The 19,108-nt window shown below is 42.6% G+C and overlaps 1 protein-coding gene across 3 annotated transcripts in view; it reads right to left on the bottom strand.

Annotated features, from left to right (window-relative positions):
* The window catches only part of NRF1 (nuclear respiratory factor 1), a 140,899-nt gene extending 124,825 nt beyond the window's left edge, over positions 1–16,074 (bottom strand). The window contains exon 1 of one of the 3 annotated variants that reach the window (XM_054559813.2): positions 15,950–16,074. The gene's annotated coding sequence lies outside the window, so the exon portion shown is untranslated. Of the gene's footprint in view, positions 1–15,349; positions 15,429–15,949 lie in introns of those variants that run through there. The other 2 variants (XM_024250202.3, XM_054559815.2) reach the window with 2 other exon arrangements.
* Positions 16,075–19,108: the final 3,034 nt, after the last annotated feature.

Raw genomic sequence — 19,108 nt, 5'->3', positions numbered from 1 at the left:
GTCAATATAATCAAAATGAGTCATTCATTTAGCAACCATGAAAAGGGTACAAGCAATACCAAGATAACGTGTTAAACTAATTTCAATTGATGGGTTTTTCTTTACTTGCTTTCTAAATAAGTGACCTGAATTAAAATTAGTTTTATTTCCCTGGTAGAAACTGAGTCAGCCTATAAGGACAATTCTTTCACAAAAGACTACATATAATAGTCAATTCTCTTGGAAATGCACCCCACACAATCAAATTGTAATGGAAAGCTATGGAATTTGGTGCCCTATCAACAATAGGATAAAAAACTTGGAGTCCTACAATGGTCTTGAGGATCAGGATACAAAATGTTACTCTTTTTTAAAAAAGCACTTTTGCTGGGCAAGGTGGTTCATGCCTGTAATCCCAACATTTTGGAGGATTGCTTGAGCCCAGGAGTTTGAGACCAGCCTGGGCAAGATGGTGAGACCTCGTATCTACGAAAAAAAGAAAAAGAAAAAAAAATGGCCAAGCACGATGACAGGCACCTGCAGTCCCAGCTACTGGGGAAACTAAGGTGGGAGGACTGCTTGAGCAGGGGAGGCTGAGGCTGCAGTGAGCCGAGACTGTGCTACTGCACTCCAGCCTGAACAACAGAGGGAGATCCTGTCTCAAAAAATTAATTAATTAATTAATTAATTAATTAATAAAAGCACTTTCTGGAGAACCATATGCATGTATGCTATCATTTGTGTTTTAAAAAGGGAAGGACACAAACACACAATTTCTGCTTAGCCTACCTGGAAGAATACGCAAGAAACTGCTAGCAGTGGTGGTTTCCAGAAAGGGAAACTGGGAAACCCACTTTTCATTGTATTCCTTTTAACCATGTGCATGTAATACTTATTAGAAACCACACTAACCTAGTTAGTTTGAATATTTTAAAAATACCACTTCACCTATTTCTCTAGTCTTTTATATCAAATGCAAATTCCAAAAATACTAGTAGATATGAAAATCATCAGATGTACATTTGTTACTTTAGCAATGGATACACATCTCACACTTGACAGAAGCATCAAAAGCAAGCTGTCCATCAACCTGAAGGTGATCAGCCATTGATTACCTGAAGGAGTACCTGATTTCCTGATTACAGAAGGAGAATAAAGATGCATCCATCTACCCAACATAATTGGTGTAGTTGCTACTTCTTCCCCTTCTTGTATTCATCACAGCATTTAAGAAGTCTGATAGCACCAAAGTAGGTAAGTTTAAATGCTCCTTTAAGTCACCCAGTAACATTAACATTAAATTCAGCATTCATTCAGCTCCTACTATGCACTATGCAGTATGACTTAATGTAACACTTGTAACACACAACGTAATATGTTAGAGGGTGCCCTTGCATCCAAACACTTTATCCAATAAGTTCAATCGCCAATGACAAAGATTTGGAGGTTTTAACCAATTCTAAGTTTAAAGAGCCAATCGTATGATGTGGCTACAGATAAACCTAATTCAAACTTAGACTACCTCACAGTTGGCTAAATGATGTCCAGAACGCAAAAAAAATCGGAGCCACTGCAGTCTGTACTTATCGAACCAGCCCTACAACTCATGCTGGGTTCTAGGCCACACAGGATACTCAGGGACTCTGACAGTAGTGCAACTACTGTATGTCGAAGGCAACATTGAATGAGTTAGCTACCATGTGCCAAGTATTTAATATGAATTTTCCTTATATCTTCACAAATCAATAATAAAGGCATTATTGTCCCTGTCTTAAAATTAAGGCAATTCAGCCAGGGATGGTGGCTCATGCCTGTAATCTCAGCACTGTGGCAGGCCAGGGTGGGAGGATCACTTGAAGCCAGGTGTTTCAGACCAGCCTGGCCAACACAGGAAGACCCTGTCTCTAAAACAAAAATTAAAACATGGGGCTGGACGTGGTGGCTCATGCCTGTAATTCCAGCACTTTGGGAGGCTGAGGCGGGTGGATCACAAGGTCAGAAGATCAAGACCATCCTGGCTAACACGGTGAAACCCCATCTCTACTAAAAATACCAAAAAATTAGCCAGGTGTGGTGGCAGGCACCCGAGGTCCCAGCTACTCGGGAGGCTGAGGCAGGAGAATGGTGTGAACCCGGGAGGCGGAGCTTGCAGTGAGCCGAGATCGCACCACTGCACTCCAGCCTGGGCAACAGAGCGAGACTCCGTCTCAAAAAAAAAAAAAAAAAAAGTAAAACATTAGCCGGGCATGGTGGCACATGCCTGTAGTCCCAGCTACTCAGGAGGCTGAGACAGGAAGATTGCCCGAGCCCAGGAGTTTAAGGCAACAGTGAGCCATGACTGAGCCACTGCACTCCAGTTGGGGAGACAGAGACTGTTTCTAAAAAACTAATAAATTTAAAAATAAATAAATAAAACTAAGATGATTCAGACTCAGAAAGGTTAAGTAACATGCTCAAGGTTGCAAACTTAGTAAGTGACATTAACAGAATTTAAGCCCAGAGCTCCTACAGTAGGTTGAACTGTGGCTCCCAAAAAGATATGTTCACATGCTTACCATTGGCACCTGTGAATACTACCTCATTTGAAGAAAGCGTCCTTAGAGATGTAACTAAGGATCTTGAGATCATCCTGAAATATCTAGGTGGGTCCTAAATCCAGTGACAAGTGTCCTTTTAAGAGTGAAGCAGACAGAGATTACACGGAGAGGAGACAATGAGACCATGGAGGCAGAAACTGGGGTGACGTAGCCACAAGTCAAGGAACGCCACCAAAGGCTGGAAGAGACAAAGAACAGATTCTCCCCCAGAGTCTCCTGAGGGAGCGCTGCCCTGTGAACACCTTGATTCCAGACTCCTGGCCTCCAGAACTGTGAGAGAATACATTTCTGTTTCTTGAAACCACTAAGTTTGTGGTTTTATGGCACCCCCGGAAACGAAAGCAGTCCACAAACTCTCTCTCTCCAGCATTCCCTATTGCCTTCCCAAGGTTGAAGGATCTAGGGATGTGTAAACCAAAATAGGGACGACTCGGACAATAAGGAATATGAAAACTATACTTGCTTTTGCAAGCCCTAGAAAACAGAGTAAAATCAGTAGGTAAAAATTTTAGGGATACCACTCGGGAGACTGAGGCAGGAGGATCCCTTCAGCACAGGAGTCTGAGAGCAGCCTGGGCAACACAGAGACCTTGTCTCTAAAAAAAAAAAAAAGGTTCAGGGAGAAATTTCAGTTGGAAAAACTTTCCAACCATCCAAATATCTTAAAGACTAACCAGACTTTTGGTAGGTGGTTGCATTTCCTATCACTGATGTGTTCAAGGAGAGACTGAAGACTTTTAACTTTGGAGAGCAGAGCTGCCTTAGATGATTTAGAATCTCTTCCCATCCTGAGTTCCTAAAATTATAAAATGTTAGATAGTACCACAAAAGCCTAAGTAAAATATTACAAATGAGTTTTGCCAGGTTTCTACAATCATTCAAATAAATACTGCTTGTTATGTCTCAGGCACTGTGCTTGGTAATGAACACCAACACAGTATCTACTCTCACGAAGCTTACAATCTGGTGGAACAGACATATATCAAGCAATATGCAAACAAACGTAAAATTATATATATGACCACCTATGATGAAGGAAAAACGCAAAAAAGAGGGAGACCAGGTAAAACTTCCCTAAGGAAATGATGTTTGAGCAGAGACCTGATGGATTTACTCATCCTTTGGTATCTGGGGGTGAATCAAAATCCACAGATGCTCATGTCCCTTTCAGCTGGGCCTCCACATCCACAGGTTCTGTATTCTCGGATGGAAAATACCATACCATCTGGCTACAAAATGGATTTCTTCAGAATGAAAGCAATCACTGTGGTGGATTCTCAAGTGAGAATTAGCTCTTGCTTTCATACCTTTCAGATACAGAAGTTTAAGAGAGAAAAAGTTTGTACTTTTTATTCTCAGATTCTCTACCTCCCGCCATGTCTGGAAGATAGTGATTTAAGAATCGTGTGAAGCATACATTCTAAAAGTTCTTCTTTTGGAAAAGATCTTAATCTTTCAAAGTAGAAGGGAAGAGAATAAACAAGTTGGAGTTTGTCATCGTCACCTCTACAGGCTTTACTATACTTAGAGAAAAAAATGACATTACTTTAGATACTAAATGCGGTCACTAAGAAACTATTTACCCTAGATTTGCTTTCCATTTTGTATAAAAAATAAAAACAAAAACAAATCAGTTACCAGAGGGATTAAAAACAGAATTAAATGAGTAGGCAGGAAAATTGGGTTACACTACTAGCTCTAAATAGGATTCCACCATATAAAATTTTTAAGAAAGATACCTTTGAGAAAGTTCCAGTTATTCTTTACACAGAATTAGAATTATATATATCACATATTTCACTGAGTGTATGAGTTGGATTACACAGCATTTTGAATATTTATATTTTATGTATACAAAATCTTTTGAACTCCCTAGAGATAATGCAAAAAAAAAAAAAAAAAAAACAGGTATTTTTAACACTACTGTATTATACTATTGCTACTAATACTTCATGTGCTGATAATTGGAGTAACTCAGAAGGTCCCAGGGTAAAATAAAAGACCAATGCTATCTTGAGACAAGGTTCTTCACTTCAGAAACTAACCTGCAAATAGAAATCTTAGCTCAGGAAGTATCATGGCAGAGTCAAGAAAAAGCAAGTTAATATGTGAACGAAATCGAGGTTAACCCAGGATTTAGCTTTCATTCTGCACTGTTAGCTTTCATGGGCAAGCCCTTACACCCTTACTCCAAGTTACCCTTACCTCAGCAAAACCATAAAGAGTATGAAATGGTAAGCATTTCCTCAACAAATAGGTACTAGGAGAGAAAATTTAAAAATATCTTTTACGTTTCATTAAAACAAACGGATCTGTAACTGTCTCATTAAGAAAGTTTCAAGGTAAAAATAAATTGATAGTGTGAATATGTATTGTGTATATCCATGTATGCTTAGAAAAATATCTAAACCAGCTGGTTGCAGTGGCTCAAGCTGGTAATCCCAACACTTTGGGAGGCCAAGGTGGGCGGATCACCTGAGGTCAGGAGTTCAAAACTAGCCTAGCTAACGTGAAATCCTGTCTCAACTAAAAATGCAAAAATCTGCTGGGCACAGTGATGGGCACCTGTAATCCCAGCTATTCAGGAGGCTGAGGTGGGAGAATTGCTTGAACCTGGGAGCCGGAGGTTGCAGTGAGCCAAGATTGTGCCACTGCACTCCAGTCTGGGCAACAGAGCAAGACGCTGTCTCAAAAAAAAAAAAAGAAAAGAAAAAAAAGAAAAATATCTAAACCATGCATATTAACATATCTTTGTATTGTAGAATTATTTTTAATTTTCTTCTGTTTTTCTACAATGAACATGACGTAGCTTTTTCCATTAAGAGAAAAATATATTTATTGTTTAACATGTAACATGGACTTAGAATCGATTTTGGAAGAAATTTTAATTTAGAAGAAAATTTAAATATCATTTCTGTCCTCCTCATTTTTCAAATGGGGAAAAAGGCCCAGTAAGGATAAGTAACTTGTCTATCCAAAATCTGACAGTGAAGTCATCAGGGCCATAATTGTGTTATCTGTATTTATGTTTATTTTTTCTGCTCGTAAAAGCTAATGCATTTTCATTAAGGATAACTTGAAAAACAATGGAAGGTACAAGAAAGAAAATGAAAATCACCTATAAGCTTATAGACCAAAGACAACCACTAATGGGGGGGTGCTTTTCTTCTAAATTTTTCACTATAAATACATTTCAGCCGGTCACGGTGGCTCACACCTGTAATCCCAGCACTTTGGGAGGCCGAGGTGGGAAGATCACGAGGTCATGAGTTCGAGACCAGCCTGACCAACATGGTGAAACCCTGTCTCTACTAAAAATACAAAAATTAGCCCAGCGTGGTGGCGGGTGCCTGTAATCCCAGCTACTCAGGAGGCTGAGGCAGGATAATCACTTGAACCCGAGAGGCGGAAGTTACAGTGAGCCAAGATCATGCCACTGCACTCCAGCCTGGGAGACAAAGCGAGACAGTACCTCAAAAAAAAAAAAAAAAAAAAAAAAAAAAAAAATTCTATGGAGAAAAACTTTTAAAATAATAGAGCCAAAAATTAAAGAAGACAACAATTTTAACACTCAGTCACATTACCACATAATTCTGGTAACATATCAGAATTACTTCTTCTTTAGACTTAGCACCTACAGCTAGTTTTGGGGTAAGAGACTAGTTGTATGATGGTATTCCATGATGTGTTCTTACTTAGCAAATCTTGGCTAGTTCTTTGATTTGTGGGCTATTTTTACATGGAAGATCTGTTACCAAAAATTTTATTTCATAATTGTTTAATGAAAGAAAGAACCAAAAAAAGTTCCCAAAGGAAAAGACAAAATACTCCATTCTATCTGGGTCTTCTTTGGAGATTTACTGAATGTAAAGATCATCCACAAACACAAGCTAATTACAAATCACATAACACAAGTTTAAGATTACCCAACATATTTATTCATATCATTCTTGTATTTACCAAGACTATTGGTAAAATAAATAAAAGTTGTAGACCCTCTCCCCAGAAAAATCGCAAATTAATCCCAAGTGGCATTAATTTACTTTGAGGGTAGCAAGCAAAAGTTTGGATATCACTGCCCCAGAAACTAGGGCCTAGCTGACAAAACTGCCTCCTAATCTAATTTCAAAGATGCAAAGATTAGCAGAAGGAAGTAAAAATTACCAATTATCTAAAATTTCAGAAAGAAATATTTTGGAAATCAAGTAAGATCTAGTGAACACATAATGTGCTTGAATTTCTTAATTTTATTCACGACTTTAGAAATGTGAATGCCAGCAATTTCTTAGCATTAAATCATCCTGGATCTCAAAGTATTCCATAATCGTCATATTTCAGAAAGACGCTACAAAAACCATCAACGGTATTTTCATTTCATGGTCAGAAAAAATTTGCAAAGAGAAAATATATGTCTTGCCCCATATCACTAGACTGAAATATTTGTGCATTTAAAATTTTTTCCAAAGCATAAGCAACACCTAACTTAAAAATGATTTTTTTCTGACAGATGAGCCAGCTTGGTAAAAAAATTTTTTTCCAACAAGCACAATCTACCAATTTCTTTTCTTTCAAAACACTTTCCCTTTAAAACAATAGTAATTTGGGCCCAGTGCAGTGGCTCACGCCTGTAATCCCAGCACTTTGGGAGGCCGAGGCAGGCGGATCACAAGGTCAGGAGTTCAAGACCAGCCTGTCCAATATGGTGAAACCCCATCTCTACTAAAAATAAAAAATTAGCTGGGCATGGTGGCAGGCGCCTGTAATCCCAGCTGCTTGGGAGGCTGAGGCAGAAGAATCACTTGAACTCGGGAGGCGGAGGTTGCAGTGAGCCAAGATCATGCCACTGCACTCCCGTCTGGGCGACAGAGCGAGACTCTATCTCAAAAAAAAAAAAAAAGTGATTTGATTCCCCTACCCCACAAAGCCTACTGTATCTACAGTGCATGAATAAACATATACTAAGTGTCAGTCCTAGAGTATAAAAAAACCAAGCAATCCAGAGACTTGACAAAATTCTGAAATTGGTTAAGCTTTGCTTTGGCATTCCTCCTACCTTCCTTCTGGTGCTCCTACTCCCATTTCCAAGAAGTTCCTCATATCTTTCCAAAGTTCTTCACCTGAGACACCTACTCAAGATTTCTTTCCCTTGATCTATCTCACTTGTTGAGACAACCAATTTCAGCCAACTAATACAACCAACACTTGACTTAATCATTAACATTTAGTAAAGGCCCTTGACTTTTCTGTGTGTCAACAGCCCCCTTGAAAATCTCATAAATGTTGTGGACCCTCTCCCCAGAAAAATCACACATGCACTCACACATAACTTTTCATACAATTTTAAGGGATTCAGGGTCACACAGCCAAAATATATGAACCCCAGAACCAGAAAACCCCAGGTTAAAAACCCCCATACTTAACATATTAATATCATAAAACCTCAAAACTCTGCAAGAGGTATTTATATTTTAAGACACTGTCAACTCAAATGAAATCTCCAATTCTCAGAATTTAAGACAATGTAAAAAAGGCAAAAAAAAAAAACAAACCCCAAACAATATGGAGATTTTTAGGCAGCCTTGTCATTGGGGGTCATCTCCCAAAGCATTTAAGCTGCAACTCCCGTTGCAGAGAGACGTGGAGGAACAGGAACTACTTCTAAGCATGGGTCTTCTACTAAGTCAGATTCTGTAGGACCTACCCCTGAATTTAGTAATGCTCTAGAAATCTGTCTAAACTATCATGGTTCCCAGCAAAACAATACATATATATATATACGTATGTCAAGCCCAGTTTTTATCCCAATGAACTTTTTTTTTTTTTTTAATAGATACGAGGTCTTGCTATGTTGCTCAGGCTGGTCTTGAAGTCTAGGTTCAAGCGATCCTCCAGCATTGCCCTCCAAACCAATGAACTCTGTGGTATTTCACACGGCTAACTTCCCTGTCAGTATTCACTTAATCCCTCTCTTCAGCTTCTTCAACCCTATAATCTTATCTGTTCAGGCATTCTTTCTCAACTTACTTCATAGGTTTCTATTCTTCTACTTGACCCTCAGATGTAGATGCTCTCCAAGATTGCCCTTAGTTTTTTTTCTTCACTCCTGATATGGTTAAGCATTCCTAATCCAAAAGTTTAAAATCTGAAATGCTCCAAAATCTGAAACTTTCTGAGTGTTGACATGATGCCACAAGTGGAAAATTCCACACCTGACCTCAGGTGACATGTTGCAGTCAGAATGGAATCAAAACTTTGTTTCCTGCACAAACTTATTTAAAATATTGTATAAAACTGCATCCAGGTTATAAGATGTATATGAAACACAAACGAATTTCAAGTTTAGATTTGGGCCCTATCTCCAGGGTATCTCATTATGTGTATACCAACATTACAAAGTCAAAAAAAACTCCAAAACACTTCCGGTCCTAAGCATTCTGGATAAAGGATACTCAATCTGTACTATTTTCTCTTTCTTTTTTATAGACAGTGTCTTACTCTGACACCCAAGTTGGAGTGCAGTGGCCCTATCATAGCTTGCTACAGCCTCAAACTCCTGGGCTCAAGTCATCCTCCAGCCTCAGCCTCCCGAGTAGCTGAGACCACAGGTGGCTTACCACTATACCTGACAAATTTTTAAAATTTTTGTAGAGACAGGGTCTCACTACGTTGCCCAGACTGGTTTTGAACTCCTGGCCTCAAGTGATCCTCTGCTTTGGCCTCCTAAAGTGTTAGGATTACAGGTGTGAGGCACCATGCCTGGCTTTCTGCAGTTTGTATATGGCATTACACTGATGAATGCAAATCCCCTAATTGGTCCCAATGTCCCCTTGAGCTCCAGCCCAAATACCCAGGTACTTACTTGACCTTTCTTGATTCCCAGATATCTAAACACATCTGGAATCATACTCTATTACCTTCCTCCTCAAATTCTGTTCTTCCTATACATTCCCTATCTTAAAGGCATCATCATCACCCAATAACTACACTATAATCTTTAACTCCCCTTTACTCAATTGTCACTCAAATCTGACAACTGTGAAGTAAAAATTATCCCCAGAATCTATGTCCTTTTACATTACAATTCAATACTCTCACAAGTCTCTAGTCAAATCTTTACATGTCATCTTTTTAAAAACCAGAGTGGATGTCCTACTCAAACCTCTTATGGTCCCTAAATGCCTACAGAATAAAGTTCACACTCATGAGCATGGAATTACAAACTCTTCCCAATACGGCCACAACCTTATCGGTTTCACCTTCCACTATTCTCCAAGTCGAGCAAAATCCACTTGCTAGTTCTCAAATCAGACTACTGATGCCCTTCCTCTCAGCCCCTCTTCTCCATCAGTAATGCAGCTACTCCCCCTTCCAAGTCCTACTCAAACTTCCCCTATATGAAAAGTCTTCCCTAACCTCACTTTTCTCTGTGTATCATTCTCCTCTCCCTAGAAGGAATTTCTCCCTCCTCCTATAATCCCACACCACTCTGTTTGGTCTATTTTGGTTCTCTAGAAGTTGTAACATAGCTAGTTGAGCCCATACCTTTCTGCTCTACACAACAAGGCCCAAGATTTGTTACTTTAGCACCTAGCACATGCCCAGAATGTGGTATATCTTTAATCATCATCAGGTGAATGAGTGGCAAAACTCCAAAGTGAGAATACACTTAAGGAGGTTATTTCTCAATGGAGAGAATGCTTCACTCTCCTTTGAACATAAAACAAGAATCAGGTGCCCTAGTCCCCAACTCCCCATTTCTAGTCCACTGCTCAAATAGTTTTAAGCAATGTTTCATGGGGACATTTCCTCATTTCCCCTTGTTCTTTGTAGGTTTAGCTGCCAGCCTAACCACATTAGCATTCAGTAGCAGCAACAAAACGGACTCTTAAAGTTTTAAAAAGCAAAAACTTTACAATTACCAACAGTAAAATACATGCTCTTTTTTTAAAAACTGTCTTAATATATATGCATACAAAGCTCATTCTTCATGAAGATTCAGAAAATGGCTTGGCATAGTTTATCCCAACAGGCACCACTTAAAGAGTTCTTAAGAAAATGTCCACTTAAGCCATCAGCCAAACTTTTCACATTTGTAACCACAGAAATCAGCATGCATGAATTAATCGAAATACTATGCATACTAAACAATGCGATTACTATAGTCTAAATCACCAAACTGATAACCCATACAAAAGTAGCTCTTACAACTTTTTTTGAGAATATTTCCCCTAAAAAATTCCAGTGATCATCCCAACCTATAAAACTAGATTATTTTACTAGTATCATCTTCTCTTTCCTCCTCTTCTGCCCACCAACACTCCTTCCAACACACACACACTTCTCCTTACGAGAAACGGCTTCCTCAAATTATCTGATGGTTCAGTAGCAGTTGGAGTTTTACACAAACTATGCTGTGATTGGGCAAGGCAGACTACCAGATCTGGGATTCAGTAGACCATTCCTTACTGTCAGATTATCTTCTAAGTGACTGCTCTTAGAGAAACAACACTGATTTGCCTCAAGAGGTTACAAATGTGGTAGGCCTACCTTAACAGCAACTAGTTTTTTTGGTTAAGAAACAGGGTTGCACTGTCGCCCAGGCAGGAACACAATGGCATGATTATGCTCACTGCAACCTCAAACTCCTAAGTTCAAGTGATCCTCCTGCCTCAGCCTCCTGAGTAGCTCAAACTATAGGCATATGCCACCATACCCAGCTAGTTTTTCGTTTTTTTGTTTTTTTAAATATTCTGTAAAGACAGGATCTCGCTACATTGCCCAGGCTGGTCTAGAATTCCTAGCCTCAAGCAATCCTCCTGCCTTGGCCTCCCAAAGTGCTGGGATTATAGGCATGAACCACCATGACCAGCCATTGTTTTCTAATATACTAGAACATCTCTGTAAAGTTTTATTTCTAGCCCTTCTTTGGGTCATAGAAAGTTTACTTGGTATCACACAAATGTTCACATTTTAAAACATTTTAGGCCTAAAGACCACAACACGATGAAGCCTTTTTGATGTTTTGCTAACTACACTGCATTAAGTTGGGCTGAAAATACATTAGCCTAATTCTGAAGTGCACTTCTGAAAAAATAAAAAATATATATATGTGTGTGTGTATATATATATATACTAAGGTATAAGCAACCCACTTATTTTTCTTGAGCAGTCAAAAATTCATTTCCCAAGTTTTGTCCATATTGCACTAAAATAACTTCAAACAAAGCATTGTTGTTGCTCGAGGATTAAAAGTTTCCAATAGCTCAATATGGTTTTAATCTTCTGGAAACACCTGAAATTGATTTGTTTCACCTCCTTTTACTATTTATCTTCCAGTCTGTTTACCTTAGTAGAAAACTGATGGATAAAAGTACTAACTGAAAACCCAAGAAAGTGGGTAATCCACCCTCTAGTTAATAAGGAAGGAAATATATGATACATAAGGCACAAAAATTAACATGTATCTTGAGACTCAAAAAACATTGGACTTGGTCTAAATAAAATGTTTCTAAAATAACAAGTGGTTCCTTTCTCATTGCTGTTTTACTAAGCATTCATGGAAAATTATATTTGGGTAAGCTCAGGCTGAACACACTAGCTTTAGCTATCAAGCAAAACATGAAAGAACACAAAGAAAATGTATTTTAGTATAGAACATTTTCTGAAATGTTTTTTACAAAATCGAAGATTGGCATTTTAAGATTGATTTTCCAAATACTCTATATATACATATTAATAAGCATCACACACAGTCACACACAAACATCTAAATTCAGATATCCCATTTTCTGGATGATTACGGGCCCAGAAAGGGCGCATCTAGGTTAAAGTAGACATTTGTGAAATTCAACAGCCCAGGGAGTTTCCCCTCACCCTCCAATTTTTCACAGTGGCACTGTGTGAATGAATAAGCCTGCTTCAGCATGAAGCAAAGGGCTTGTCTAAAGACATCTGACAGAAGCTGAATGTATACATTAACTTCCTGTTGAGGTAGGACTGTAGACTGTTTCTAAAGACTGACAGTTCATAGTCCCTCCAGAAACCAAAAAATCAGCATGCCTTTTCAAATACTCATGGAAAAATTTTAATTTCAGTAATTACTGTTCATCGTTATTATTCCTCAACTTTACTGAATGCCTTATTCCATACAAGAAAAGGCATAAAAATTTAATCCCAGACCACAGGAGCTTAAATTTCTCTTAAAACAAGTCACTCATTAGTGATTATTTCACATAAAATGCTTCTAAAGACAACCCAGAGATTTGGTTGAACCTACAGTGTGCAGGCAACGCAAATTCAGGTATTTAAATCATGGGAAGTTGGCCTTCGGTTCCCTAACAAAATTAGCCTAACAAAATTAGACAAGTGCCTAATTATGGTTTAATAAAACAAAAAACCTACAATTTGGGGTCCTAACGACATACACAGGAATTCAGAAGGAAACCTGAAATCCTTTCTCCTTTAAACCTTCTATATCTGGACAAGGGCCCTCATTATCTTCTACTTCTATAGTTCCTTCTCTTAACACAAGAGCTAAATTTCCTTGAAACATGTTATGAAGCCACTGCCAGCATGGTGGCACTTGCCTATAGTCTCAGCTACTGGGGAGGCTGAGGTGGGTGCATTCCTTGAGCCCAGGAGTTCAAGGCCAGCTTTGGCAACATAGCAAGATCCCCATCTCTAACTTAAAAAAAAAAAAAAAAAATTATATATGTATGTACACACACACACATACATATAAATACATATTTTTATAAGAAAATTATTGGGCCAGGCGCATTGGCTCATGCCTGTAATCCCAGCACTTTGGGAGGCCAAGGCCAGCAGATCACCTTAGGTCAGAAGTTCGAGACCAGCCTGGCCAACATGGCAAAACCCCGTCTCTACTAAAAATACAAAAATTAGCCGGGCATGGTGGCCCACGCCTGTAATCCCAGCTACTTGGGAGGCTGAGGCAGGAGAATCGCTTGAACTCAGGAGGCAGATGTTGCAGTGAGCCGAGATCGCACCACTGCACTCCAGCCTGGGTGACAGAGACTCCGTCTAAGAAAAGAAAAAGAAAAAGAGAACTATTTCCACAAAAATTCCCGACTTGGGGATAAGAAATTTTCTTTGTTACAGGAGACTATGACCACTGACTACTAAGCAAAAAGTCATTTTCCCTCCTATATGTCGAGTTTGAGGCTGTGTGAGGAAATTAAAGGACTTCAAATAAGGATGGGCCAAAAGATTAAGTAGAGTTTTGTTTTTTTTTTTTTATTTTATTTTTTTTTAGATGAAGTCTCGCTCTTGTCCCCCAGGCTGGAGTGCAATGGCGCGATCTCCATCTCGGCTCACTGCAACTTCTGCCTCCCAGGTTCAAGCGATTCTCTTGCCTCGGCAGCCCCCGCCCCCGCCCCTCCCAGCAGCTGGGATTACTGGCGCCTGCCACCACGCCCAGCTAATTTTTGTATTTTTAACGGAGATGGGCTTTCACCATGTTAGCCAGGCTGGTCTCGAACTCCTGACCTCAGGTGATCCACCCCGCCTCGGCCTCCCAAAGTGCTGGGATTACAGGTGTGAGCCACCGCGCCCGGCCGTAAAGAGTTTTCTTAATCTGATTGTTGTTTTTTTTGGTCATGGGCCCTGCTGAAAGCCACTAAGTCCTATCAAAAGAAAAAAAAGCCCCTTGACACAAAAAAATTCTGCCCGCAATTTAGGATCCAAGTTAAGAGTAAATATTCTACATTGCATGTGATAATTATGTCTGCTTTCGGACTCATAAAATAAGGAAATTACACTCAGATGCACGGAGAGAACTAGTCATATTTTCACTGTCTTACGGGGTAACCTGTCAAGAACTGTCAAACACAATTTTAGGGAGTCACGATACTAATGAATCAAACACACACACACACACACACAAACAGCATCTCCAAGACTCCAGCACTCCAGCACCCCCCTTTCCCAATTACTTACTGGTCAAGCCCAAAGGAAAAATAATTTTTTAAAAGGCTAGGCTGAGATGGAATGGGAAAAAGGATCACTGTGAGCACAGATGATGTCCCGGGACAAAAGCTCTGCCCAACACTGCCCAACCTGACAGGCTCACTCACACTACCTTTCTCCTTATGCGCCTCTCAATACGCGGTCTCTGAACACTTAAAAAAATGTGAATTTTGCTCTGATCACATAAATAAATCAGTACGATTGACACCAGCTCTAAAATAAGCAATTAATATATTCTAATCTAATGCTTAAGAAGAATGGAGAGCAGGCAACAGCTCCTCCAACTGGTTGGAGCAGATATCACTGGAAGCCCCCCAAGTATTAAGATTTTTAAACAACTTCAAGTTCTGGTGGGCACAACCAAATACACTGCAGAAACTTTGGGACCAGCAGCCACGACACAACAGGCGAGAGAGGCAGCAGACATCACTGCACGATGGAGTGCACAACATTCAATGACAAACCCGAAAAGGTCTGGGGATATGGGAAAATACCATGCACACGGCCATCTCAGAGCCCCTGTCTTTCCACTGGCAAAAGGTTCGGTTCCTTCGGAGGGGCGTGCCACTCCCCCTCTCCCTCACCCAGGGGACCACCACCCCAGGCACAGGAAGAACCGCGGCCCCTCCGCGGGCACATCTCAGCTGGGGAAGAAAACACAATGTCGCTCCTTATTTCTGCGTACAAAAGGACTTTGCGCCCTCCTCCTCGAACTGCCGCCCCGGCCACTTCCTAACTTGCAAGAAGGTGGGCAACGCGCCATATTCCAGCGTCCCCCAGTCTACCTGGGTAACAAGCCCACGCCACCCCGGCAGGAGGGAAGCTTCGGAGGTCGCCCAAAGAGCCAGCCTCCTCTCCCGCAGGAGACAGCGGCTCCCGCGCCCCAGCCCGGCCCCACCGCGCCGCCCGCCCGCGGACGAGAGCCGGGAAGGGCCGAGGGGGCGAGCCGAGAGCCACGGCTCCGGTCCCGCGCAGCCCGCCCACCTCCCGCTCCCGGGCCCGGCGCACTCTCCCGCGCCTCCCGCTCCCGAGCTGCGGGAAGGCCGGGCCCCGGGTTCCACAGCGGGGAGAAGGCCGTGGCCCCGAGAGCCCCAGGCGGCGGGGGAGGCCGGAACCCTGGGGCTCTCGGGAGGGCAGCGCCTCCCTCCCGAGCCCGCCAGGACGCCTGGGGCCTAGTGCGGCCTGCGCATCCTCGGGGTGGCGGTTTGGCTGGGCCGGGCCGGGGCCCCCCGCCCGAGGCGGGCCGAATCCGGCGGGGGCCCAGGCCCGGAGCCGGGGGCGGCAGGGTGCCGGCTGCGGGGCGGGCCGGCCGGCCGGCGGGCGGGCGGCGTGTTGCGGCTGCGCCGGGGCTGAAATAGCTGGAGATTGCGCGGTAGGGCACTCACCTCAGAGCGGCTGCGCTACCGTGGGCCTGCGCCGTGGAGACTGCGACCGCGCCGGCTCCTCGCAGCCTCCTGCCACCAGCGGCAATGGCGAGCGCTGCCGCTTCTGCCGCCGCCGCCGCCGCCGAGGAGGGGGAGGGGAGGGAGAGGGCACGCACGCGACGCACGGCCCGGCTTCCCCGCCCGGCCGCCGCCATGATGAGGAGGTCGGCGCGGCTGTTCTGCCGGCAGGCCGCGGAGAGGGCTCGCGGCGAGGGCTCCAGCTTCCCCCGCCGCCGCCTCGCGTGCACGGAGCGCTTCAGAGGTTTGGAGGGGGCCAGAACCTCAAAAGCAACTGGATTAGCACAATGCGGACGCGCCGGAGAAGCGGCGCAAGCGGGCCCAATATGGTTGCTGATCAGACGAGTGGCATCTCTCGCCCCCCTACCGCGGGAATTGGGACCTCCAGACTGTGCCTGGGGGATCGGCAAGTGGTTCCCCTCTGTTTTTTTCGGCGCTGCCTTCCCGGTGGTATCCTCACTCTCTCTCTTTGAAATGACCTCTGCTTTCCTATCTCTAACTCTTCCCAGATGTTTGAAAGCAAAAGTTTTTGTACAAAGCAACATATGAATGTATTCAGCCATTCGATCGTTCGGCGAACATTTCTAGGGGTCTCGTGCTGTGCCAGATATTGTTCTGAGTGTGCTGAAGATGCACCTGTTAGCAAGACAAAGTCCTGGCTCCCACGGAGCTTATTCGAAGCAATAGGGACCCCCAAGCAGGTGCCTGAGAAGTAGGGAGGGGTGGACAGTGGGAAAACAACCTAACGGTGGAGACACACGAGGGGTCTTTTTTTACTTTTAGAAACGGGGGTGGGTGGTCTCCCTATGTTGCCCAGGCTAGTCGCGAACTCCTGGGCCCAAGCGATCCTCCCGACTCAGCCTCCCAAAGTGCTGGTATTACAGGCCACCATGCCTGGCAGAGGGGTCGTTTTTGTTGTTTTTTTAGTGTCAGGAGACTCCCTCCATCAGAATTACTCAGGCTGATTGTTTTGAGTCCTGGGACCCAGTTGGTATCCAGAATCTTGGCTTGTTTGCCTAGGAACCTGCATTTTCACATCCCCATCTCCACACCCCTGGTGATTCTTATGCACATAATAACGTGAAAAGCATTGCATTGGAGAATTGCTAAAGGGTGTCAGAAAACGGATTAACAAAATCAGGAAGCTTTAATTTTCAAGATTCTATTAACCTCAAAATTCAACATATCCAAAAATTGAATGTCTTTTTCTCCAGTGTTTTCTAGGGGAGTGCCAACACCAGCCACCCAAGTGCTCAAGCCAGAAACCTGGAAATGATCCATTGCTCCTTCCTCTCTCTCTGGAGTCCCCATGTTAAATTAGATGTGTTTGTTTGTGAGACAGATTCTCAGTCTGTTACCTAGGCTGGAGGGCAGTGGTGCAATCATTGTTCACTGCAGCCTCAACCTCTCTGGGCTCAAGGATCCTCCCACCTCAGCCTCCCCAGTAGCTGGGACTACAGGTGCCCACCACCACGCCCGGCTAATTTTTGCATTTTTAGTAGAGATGAGGTTTCGTCTTGTTGGCCCGGGCTGATCTCAAACTCCTAGGCTCAAGTGATCTGCCTACCTTAACCTCCCAAAGTGCTGGGATTACAGCCGTGAGCCACTGCACCCAGCCCCAATTAGATTTTTAAAACTGTTGTTCCCTGTCAGTTCTTACTCTAATTCAATCTACTGTCATCTCTCCTAGAGACACTACAGTAGACTCCTCTTGGTCTCCCTGCCACCGAAATTGCCCTCTCCAAATCCACTACAGCTTGAATGGTCTTTCAAGAAAGAAAATCATGTCGTTTCCCTGTTTAAGACTCTTAAAAAGATCCGATTAACATGTAGGTTAAAGTCTAAAATTCTTTGAGGTGGCTACAGGGCCACTGGTGATCTCATCCATGTTGCCATCTCTGACCTCATCTGCCACAGACATTTCTCAGGCTACACTCAAAACTGGGAAGCTCAGGTCATTTAAGCCTGGAAGTTGTGCCACCTCACAACTGTTGCAAGGGCTGTTCCCTTTGCCCATAACTTCATTTCTGTCTACTCCATCTATGCACTTACTTGAATCCTCACCTGAATAATTCCTACTATTCTTTCAGATCCCAACATTAATACCATCGCTTCCAGGCAGCATTTTTTCATCTCCCAAGATTGGGTGCATTAGACCCTTTGTCATCACACCCAGTACTTACTCCCCACGTTTATTGAGCGCTCACGATGCGTCAGGCCCTAGTGTAAGCCTTTATGCACATTATCTTCTTTCTCATTTAATTATCAAGTAGAGCCCACAAGGTAGATACTACCTTTTTTTTTTTTTTTTTTAACTTTTGAGACAGGGTCTCACGGTGTCTCCCAGACTGGAGTACAGTCGCAGAAACACAGCACACTGCAGTCTCAACCTCCTGGGCTCAAGCGATCCTCCCATCTCAGCCTCCTGAGTAGCTGGAACCACAGGCAGATGCCTGTTGCCCAGGCTGGTCTCGAACTCCTGGGCTCAAGCCGTTCTCCTGCCTTAGCCTCCTAAAGTGCAGGGATTACAGGTGTGCAACTGTGCCCGGCCTGGGTAGGTACTAATATTATCCCATTTTACAGATGAAGAAACAAGGACATGTAGGGATTACTTGCCTAAACCCAGACAATAAGCTAGATCTGAAAGTCATCAGCCTGACCTCAGAGTTGTACTTTTAACCCTTATCAGGGTCTCAGGCCAGTACCCACTGATGAAACACATAAGTAACTTAGTGGGTCATGACCAACATTTCATTAAAGAAATAGAAAATGGCAGAGAACATCAAACTTAGTAAGGCTCTTGTTTTGTGAAACTTGTCAGATTCTCTAATATGATAAATACTAAATCTTACAAACATTGAAAATACAAAATTAAACAAAATATTACCAAGGTTAACACAAAAGTATGAACACTGCAGATCTGATTTATTTTACCATCCTCATCTTTAATGCTGAACCTTCTTAGGATTAAATGACATTTACCATCCCGAGCAAATTGAGGTTACTGCCCCAAATGGACTGGGCTTACCTTTGCAGGAGAACAGGGTTTTGTTTGGAACTGTGTTTTGGCCGGAGATTTTTGGCTAAAAGTCAAGACACAGA

This window comes from Pongo abelii, chromosome 6, assembly GCF_028885655.2.
Source record: "Pongo abelii isolate AG06213 chromosome 6, NHGRI_mPonAbe1-v2.0_pri, whole genome shotgun sequence".
In the NCBI taxonomy this organism is placed as follows: Eukaryota; Metazoa; Chordata; class Mammalia; order Primates; family Hominidae; genus Pongo; species Pongo abelii.
Note: the sequence above shows the minus strand (reverse complement) of the source record. Positions and strands in the feature narration are given on the sequence as shown.